Consider the following 9,557-nt stretch of genomic DNA (forward strand, 5'->3'; position numbering starts at 1 on the left):
ATTTTAATCTGTAGGAATGCTCGTTTTCCTTCCTTCTGCTCCTTTTGTTTCCTTTCCTCTCTCTCTGAGGCAGATTAAGTTTTTCAGTCCGGCACACTAATCCCACAGTGAAATGACAGCATCTGAACAGGATGTGTGTACTGGTAAATGGCTGGGACTGTGCATGATGATGGTCCCTATGTAATGGTCATCTCATGAACTTTTTTCCTGAATTAATGTAGCATGATGTGTGAAGCCTTCCCTCAGACTCAGCGGGATGGGATGCTCACAGCCAAACACACCAAGGATAGCAGAGTAGGATCCTGGACTCCGTCTTGATATTTTTGGCTGACTGTGTTATCTCTAAAAACAGAACTGTGAGGGAGTGTAGAAATAAGGGCATGGGAGAGTATGGGAGGTATCTAGACTCCCAGGCTGGTGTTGACAACATGCCAGACACAAATGCCATTCTGTGGTGGTTTTTTTGAGATGGAGTTAGGTTGTTTTTGTTGCTTGGAACTGGTGCTTCTCTTCACAAGAGGAGCCATGTGTGGGATGCCCTTTACCTGTCAGCCATGAATGTTATTCCTGTAAACTTCTAGAAAGAAGAATTTTGTTTTTGTCTGTCAAACAACCAAAATCAAATGAAAACAAAAACAAATCGGGCATCAAATAGTAGTGATTAGTGATTAGCACTCATTGCTAATTGAACCTAACATTTGTTTCTAAAGTTAGTAGTATATGTAGTATCCATCGCTAGTAAACAAATATTGCTAATAGATGTTAATATCACCTCAAACTTTGAGCATTTTGATATCAGCTTTTATTAATAAAAGGTTGAAACGTCTTTCCCAGTCTATTGGCTGATCCTTTATTGATTAAAACAGATTAAAAAATTAAACGGATGCCATCATCGTGCTAAAGTACCATCCTCGGTCATGATCCAGGAGAACACGGTGAACTGCTCTCCATTTATGTCAACATTTACACTCTAAGCACATTGAAAGCAACACAAGCTTCAGAGACGTGACAACAATTAAAGTTCCTCCAAATCAGCTTCATTTTTCTCAAGTTTAGAGGAAAACATGCACATAAAGTCACTATCAAATTGGTGACATGAACAGCTTTGTCATAGCAACTTAACAGGACACTTTGTAAATAGTTGCAATCACCTAGTGCTAATTGTAGCCATCTGCTTTTGCCAGAAATAACACTTATAGCTATTAAAGTAGCTTCAGATATTAATAATTGTAACCAACACCAACTGTAAATAGTAAGCAACAACAAGTTGGAGCTTCATTGTATCATTGCTAGTTGTACCAGCCATGAAAGAATGACCACAATTATATCAGATATTTATATTATTTAGTTATGTTTCATATTTTCTCTAGATTATGACCTCAGGTTTCAAATAATCTGCAGCCTATTAAACATATTTAATGCAAATTATCATTCAAACTCAATAATTCATTCCCTATATACAGCCACTTCACTCTCTAGTACTCTAGGCAGCCTGGGCTTGAGTTTGGCATTGGTGGACCAGTTAAAGCCTTTATTTGGAGCAGAGCAGCAGGCCGTCGATATCACCCTGCCACCAGGGCAGATGTGTTGGAAGGATGGGCAGTTTGAGCCTGCAGCTCTCTGAAACCTACCTGGGGATTACTGGATAAGAGGATTGCCAAGTGGAGGGATTTGATTTTATAGAATTAAAACTGTAATTCTCTCCATCCCGACTACGCAGACGTGTAGCTGTTTGTCCACAGAAACATTTCCCACCGCTGTGCTGATGTCATATGACATAAACTGCAGCGTGTGTGTAACAGTAATGACTCCCAAAATTTGGGTCAAGACCTTATTTGAAGTTGTACACCAGCAGTAGAGGAAAATCTCCATGAACCAATTATGTACCCCCAAGAACTGTTACACAAAGTGTAAAAAGTGGTCATAAAAAAGGGAAAAAAAGTGAATTTACTTATACTGGTAGCCATTTATAACCTTGGTATTTTATGGTTCAACAAGACCACACCACTTTTTTTGTAAAGATATAGATGTGAAAAGTTTCAGACTGGGCCTGGAGCGCCCACCGACAGCACTCAGGAGGTGATTGTCATCAGCCTTGAAAAGAACCCAGATTAAGGCAATCCCAACCCATCATGCATTCTATTGTATTTACTTCCACCCCTCTAACTCCTGTCCATCACATCGCCTCTCACTCCTTCACATCCGACTTTCCCAACTTTCCCTCCTCCTCCCTCTGGCCCTCTCCCAGTATGTGGCGCTCCATATTTGGTGGCCCTCAGCTGGCGTATTGGGTCCAGGTCAAACAGAATTATTAAGGAATGTTCCCTCGTTCAATGACTGGCCCAGTCGGCCCCGGCATGGGAGCATTTCCCGTCCATTGACAGCCAGAGGACTCCAGCTCTGACTGAGAAGGCGAGGACACTCCTTCCAGACAACTTTCCCATATAATTCCTACTGTCTCTGCTGTGTTCACTGGCGCTGGGGAGCTGTAAGCTAGTTTAATGATGTGTACATGTGAAGCAAATCTCAGGATCTCACCAGCCCAACCTAGCCTTGTTGAGACACTGCTTGTGTGACTGCAGGCCATCCAGCTCAATTAAGGGTGCTTTGAATGCATTCCTCCCTCTCCCCTGCTCGGCATTTATCTCTCCCAGACTAACTGCTTGTGGGATCTCTGAAGGCAGCCCAGTTCTGCTGAGCTCTCTCTTTCTGCAAATGCAGCGTCTGAAGACAAAAGCTTGATAAAAAAAAAAAAAAAGCCAGACTACATTTTTATTATCACGCAAACAGACAGAAGAAATGATCATCCGGATGAACGATGCGCTTTGTGTCTCCCTGAACACTCACAAGTTGGGAAAAGCAGAAGGAAAGTAAAAGGCACTACCTTATGACTGTTCTCTTTGTCTCCCGTTAGCTGAATTTAGTGTAAAATCACTCAGCAAAGATGTAAAGTTTAATGGTGCAACACAGTTTATAACCAATAAAAGGCTTTTATTTGCTAGTTATCAATGGCTTATTGCATGCACTGACTGTTTAGCCGGGAGACAAAGCATTGCCCAGGCACCCTGGCTGAATGTTGAGTCACGGCGTCATTAGAGCGTTCTTGTGGTTTCCAAACTACCCCAGTGTTTGCATAAGGTGCTCTTGGACTCATTTCTGCATTTAAACGACCTGCTTTCCTGTCAGAATCAGGCTAAAATACGGTTTGTTTCACAATAGAGAATCTCGGCTTGCAGATTTCCAACTTCTCTTTTTCTTGTTCTAAGAGCTTTTGTTGATGTGTCCCATGGCGTTCCAACTCTTGGAAAAAAAAAATATAATCCCCAAACTGGATTTGTTTTTTAGGTCATATACTCGCATGCCAGCAGTTTACAAGATAATATGCTGCTGCCCTTGTTTTAGTACACACAGGCTTCCCGTTGACACACTTTCACTCTAGCATGCAAGTTTTTTAGCGTTCCCTCTTGTTTTGGATTACCTCTCCTGCTGCTGTGAGGCTGTCAGCGGAGCGAGCCGTTTACGAGCTTGGAAAAGGAGTCGGTGTTGCATTCTAGCTTCGTGCGGGGCCAGGAATGTCAACAAACCTCACCTCTCCGCTATCTCCGCCGTAAATCATCGGATAATAGTTGGAGAAGCCCGTAGGGCCGCATCCAGTGGCTGGAGGTGTTGGCGCAGCTGGAGAGGAAATGGAGAGAGGGGCTGCTGGAGAAGCTCAACTTCTGTGCTGTAAAACTCTTTTCCAAACACCTCTCATGTTGTCTTTAAGGTCTTCTGGTGACAGAGTGAATTACAGCGAGAGTACTGACTTTTAACTGCTAGATTACCCAGCATGCCGGAGTGGCTAGGACTCTACGGCAACTGAAATAACACGGCAGAGAGGATTCCTTGTACTTTATCTCTCCATCAACACCTAGTTGCCTCCAGGAATGTTGACATCTTTTATCAAAGGGAAAGCAGAAGCCCTTTTATGGTACATCTAAATCAAGTGATGCTACTGAAGCTGACCTTTGTGAACCAGCCAGACAAACATCCAGAGATGGCTAACAATAAATGCTAAAGAGCTTTGGGCCAACTGCTTCTGTTTACTGTACCTTTGTCTGTATTGTGTGTGAAGCGGTCATTTGTCCGCCTCTGCAAATGGTTACGCTTTTGGCTTTTGTGAAATATTGTAGCTACTGCACATCCTGCATTAGTCAGCAGATCCTTCCAGCTCTCTGTTACGGCAGTGAATGTGTCCCTGTGCCCCGGTCACCTCATTGCTACAGAAACCGTGGAGTCAGATCTAGAAGTGTCTGGTTTAGCATTTTCTTTAATGATTTGGACTCTGTTTTGTTTGAGGCAGAGGATGTTGGGATGTGTCTCACTGGTAAAGACTTGCTGGTATTTGAATGTTGGACGTTGTGGAAGTGCTTGTGGTAGTGGCTGTTATTGGTCAGTTTGGGTCAATTCTGAGACCAATCTGGACTTTTCCAGACGTCCAAGAACTTTATGAAGAGTTATAAGCAATAAAGATGTTGCACAGTAGAACACCTACTTACTGGGCGACCCATCAAGGTCGGCACACTTTCTCTTTGGTGTGTCCAACCTAAATCTGGGGGACATTTTTAAACACTTGTGTGGATGAGTCTTAACTTTTGTAAATGCCTGCTGCTAGGGGCAACTGGCAAAAAGTCTTTGACAGATATTATAATCAATTCACTCTGTGTTGTACCATACCAGAATGACACGGTACGATGCTATGGTGCTTTTTGGGATGTCACTGATGACATTTTCTTTTATAGGCATCACAAATCAGATTAAATCATATACAAATGCATGACTTGACTTACTGCTGAATGAGCCAAGAGAGAGGGTTTGAACACCTTAAATGATGTGCACGTGAAAATAAGAAGGGATTTTTACAACCTTATATTGAGGTGTTTATCAGTGACTGCTGATAAACACCAGATTATCAGCAGTCACTTACAAACTGGCATTTCTTCATTTCTGATCAGAAATGTAGAAATGCAAGGTGACAAATCATCAAGGTGTTTGTCTGTTTGTGAGAAACCACAACCAGAACCATCTTTCGTTTTTACAGAATCAGCTCTGGTCTGGCGCTCGAACCTCTTTGAAGTGGTTGAACACTGATTAGGCGTTGGCTCCGAGACATCACTGGCTCCACTCCCCACAAGAAACGCACATTAATAAGTGTTTCCCACAGGTCATTATGGCGCCATTAACCTAATTCACTTCTTATGACCTGTGTGCTGGTGCTCATTTTGAAAACAGTTCAATAATGAAATAAGCGCTAGGTCTGAATCAGAGATATTGTTAACTAATTAGGTTTCAAGTGCTGCCCTTAAGTTCAGACGTTAAACTTAAGAAGGGGATTACTTTGAAAAGTCAGATTATGTAAGAGCATCTAAAACTCTTTTACTCAGATGGAAGTACTCAAATTCTTTATCTAGGTCTCTTCTACAGAAAGTACAACACCGTGAAAGGTGCTGAAGTGAGACATTCCCACCAGCTCGCCCTTAGCGTGGCATCTTGGCTCCTCTTCAAACATTCCTGCCTTCAGACACGACTTGGCGTCACATCTCGTGAGGAGCTTCTCCTTGAGGCGTGCAGCTGCCTTTCTGTACAAATCTGTGGCGACGGGAGTGTCTACCTCAACACAAGTTGTCATGTTTGTTTTTACTTTTATTGCCCCTCTTGAAAGTGCAGGTAAGCGTCTAAATCACATGGTAATGGTTATCCAACAAGATAGTCACTTAAGCTCAATTATGTGTCATTGTGGGACACAAGCTGACGACTTAGACAAACAAAACCTGTAGGAATGTGAGTGCGTGGCTTTGAGGGCTGAGGCTGGTGGCTTCCTCCCTTTACTTTCATATCTGTGCAGCTTGAATGCTCACAGTCATCTCTCTTTAATGACTCGGACATGAAAGATTTACAGTTGTGTGCCTGCAAGTATTTGCAGGTCTTTTGCCACCGTGTTTGCACATGTGCGTTCATCCATGTGCCCCTGGTGCGATCAGGTCTCTCGCTAAGATCTGCTGGTAGGCGAACTGTCTGAGACGGATCGGCCGGAGGAGGGCGTGGCAGCGTGAGGTGTAGAGGCCATGTTTAAAGCACATCTGCTCCTCCTGGACAGGAATGCATCTGAGGCATGGAGACAATCGAGGTCAGGTCCCGTTCGGAGAAAGAGAAAACACTCAGACAGAAAGGCAAGGGGTAATCCTCGCTCGGCGCAAGCATTCCTCTGAGTCTCAGAGGGTTCCTCATGAGGGATTTCTGCTGCTTCAGATATTTGTGCTGAATTAGTGTTTGACCTACTAAACGGGGCACTTTCGTCTCGCAACCATCAATCTTTTAGAATCTGCGACCAAATCTTGTGAAAAGACAACAGCCAAGGTGCCCAGGCATATACTCACAAGGAACCCTGACGTTATCAAACTCCAGGCACTCAACATCTTGTTGGCTTTGGAGGAAAACGACTCTGATTGTGATGTCAGCTTGCACTACCGCATTCTGCAGCAAGTCCAAACATACCTCCTGGTATCAAGTTGTGTTAAGTCGGCCCTTGTTGCTGCTGTTCACAAGGCGTGCAAGCATCCGAATCAAAGCAGGATCTGGCCCAGAAACTGCTTGTTCTTTTAAGCATGCGTTAACAACATGACGGTAATTATAAGTGTTTATTTTCACGGAGTAAAGCATTATTTTGGCACATGGCGTCCTGAGAAGACAGAGTTTCTTTGTTTGCTCACAGCAGAACCTCATCACATTTCAGCTCGTCAATAATTGATGCTCTGCCGCGGTGAGGCAAGGCTCTCTCTGCCTGGTCCTGGCTCGGTCTGTGTATGTGGGTGGGTGGGTGGGTGCGGGCTGGAGGTGCTGACATGTGGCTTCTGTCTTGCCGCTGGCCCTGCACTGCAGACGGAGCCCGCTGCAGGAGGCAGGAGGTCAGGAACCAGCTGTGCGCTCGGGTCAGGCCGCTGCTCGGCACCTTCTATGGTTCTCTTCGTGATTAATTGGAACTGCCTGATGCACTGGGCCTGACTGAATGGTCACAGATGTGTGAAGGCCCAACCTTAATATGCGTAAAGCAGATGAAAGTCTTCACACTGAGGGCTAAAGCTGTTCTTTGCATCCTGAGTGTTTTAACTCTGCTTTCCTGTCAGGCTGGGTTGGATGTCCTAACACATCAAATGCCTCGCTGGACCTTTTGTCCCACGCTGTGTTCTGGGTTGAGGGTTTGGATCTGAGCACAGCGGTTACATAACATGACTGCAGGAGGATTAGGGACGGGGATGACTTGTCCAAGCCTAAATCGTAACCTCCGATCTGCTGGCCTCTCTGACCGTGGGGATGGCGCCGCATCAGGACTTCTGCAGACACTCACACTCAACCTGAGCAACTCCTGCAGGGTTAGAGGCAAACTGTGGAGTTTCATCTGTTAACAGAACAGAATGGAGCTTATAATTAGATGGTGTTGAGCAGAATCAGAAAAAGCATCAGATCCAGCACTTTTCTCCTCTCTCATTATGTGCTTAGCAGCAAATAATGTTTGGATTAAAGCCCCCCTAAACATCTGCCTCCCACAATGCAATTCCAGAAGAACACGGGTCCAACGTGTCGGCTCAGGTTGGCGAACGCCTCCCACCGTGACTGATCGTCCCCCCCTAACCCTGACAGGTCGTGTCTTTGCATGTAGAGAAGGCAAACAGCATCAGGATCAGAATCTGGAGAAGAGGCAGGTGGAGGTGCTGCGAATGCTGCGAGGTCAGAGTCATGTTGGCTAGGGTCATGGTTTGATTCAGGAAGAGAGGGATGTCGTTGAACAGTGGACATTGTATTCACAAGGTGACCAGGATGCATTTTAACTGGTGGAAGTCTTGGATGACTTACTGGTTGCTTCATGGTGCTGGGTTCACTTTCTGTTGGGACGAAAACACAGAGAATCACAACATCCATATTGTCCCAACCGCATTATACCAGGGCACATCCATCCATCCATTCATTGAACCAACCAACCATCTGTCCATCCATCCATCTATTCATTAATCCATCCATCCTTCCTTCTGTCCTGTCTCCCTCCCCTGCTAGTTTTGTAAACTGTTAAACTTCTAAATGTTGAATCCCAAACTTTTAATATTTAATGTTCTGTTATTCCTACATTTAACCTCAATAAAAGGGTGTAGACTCTGGTGTCCAGAACATCTGACCCTGATGTTCACGTTTCCCTGGTCCTAAAACAAGCCGGTGTCCAGTTTGGCTCCAGAACACATCCCTCCTTCTGGTTTACTTGCCCTGTTTCTCATGCCACAACAGAAGCTTTCTCCACATCTGGCAGCATCAGGTGATTCCTCCCTGACGTCAGGTGACTCCAGATCTCTGGGAACTGTTGGTCTGCATCTGTCTGCTGGTTGAAAACATGATCACATAACCCACTGTGGGTTCAAGTAAAGCTCACATTTCCCTGGCGTTCAACTTTAAGATAAACAGTATAATGTACATGTTTTTAGTTTAACCCTTTGAATCAAAATCTACACCAAAACAAATAAGACCAAAGTTGTAGTAAAGCAAAATTATCCCGCATAACTCATTTAGTTATTTCGTCCATATGTTCCAACCATTTTAGGTGACATTCAAACAAGTATGTAGTGTTTACAATGTCTCGGACCAACCCCTAACAATAACATACCAAAGTTCAGCCTTCGACGATGGAGATGACTCGAGATAAACCCCTCCACGTAACAGCCTTTGCGTTGCTCCGTCTGGCTATTTTTGGGGCTGGTTTACACAGCTGGTAGAAATTCACAAAGTGAGTAATTGGCCAAAATGGGGGATTGAAGTTTACATGACATATTCAGAGTAGATTTGTAGACAACAGAGGATTATTTGCCGGAATATCGCTCCCCTCTGGCGAGCTGGATGTCACCAGTTAAGCATTTTCCACCAGGGTTCTGTTTTGACTACTGCTGGTGCCAATTACTATAATTATGTTTAACGCAGAATGTCAAACTGCTCTATATTTGTCGATGATTTTCTCGGTGGTGTAGCTGGCTCTCGCTCTGCTGCTTCTGAAACATGCCTGCTCATAAGTGGGCTGAAATTTAACCCCTTAGAGGGCCGACGCTCAGCCATAACACAGACTGGAGGAATGCCAGGCGGTCCGGCTTGAACAAAGCACTATCTGCTGTGAGAACTTCCAGATATGCCGTGTTTTTCTTCTCCTTTTTAAGGTGGTGTAATGATGCGTAGGGTATGGGACAACTGTGGAACTGGAGCATGAGCGGATGAGTCAATCAGGTGTGTTCACGTTTAGAAATGGTTTTAAGTAAGCAACACTTTCACACACCCAATTAGCTCCACTTCTCCCCCCTCCCACCCTCCACTGCCACTACGTGTTTTTACACAATCCGTTGGGCTCCGCAGTCAGATTTACCTCCAATCCGGGAGTACTGGGAATCTGCTGCACGTTTTTCCTGTCCAGACAGTTGACTCATCCATCAACCAAACGTCTGGGGGTTGGGGGGGGGGGGGGTTTCCCAACGGGGGGGCTGGCCCTAAAA

General features: G+C 44.8%; 1 protein-coding gene across 4 annotated transcripts in view; it reads left to right on the forward strand.

Moving 5' to 3' along the window:
* Positions 1-9,557, forward strand: part of LOC106940666 (nck-associated protein 5-like) — a 138,620-nt gene that overhangs the window by 65,994 nt on the left and 63,069 nt on the right. The gene's annotated exons all lie outside the window — the stretch shown is intronic.

This window comes from Poecilia latipinna, unplaced genomic scaffold (genome assembly GCF_001443285.1).
Source record: "Poecilia latipinna isolate Pla-1442-1.1 unplaced genomic scaffold, P_latipinna-1.0 Scaffold88, whole genome shotgun sequence".
NCBI classification, from domain to species: domain Eukaryota; kingdom Metazoa; phylum Chordata; class Actinopteri; order Cyprinodontiformes; family Poeciliidae; genus Poecilia; species Poecilia latipinna.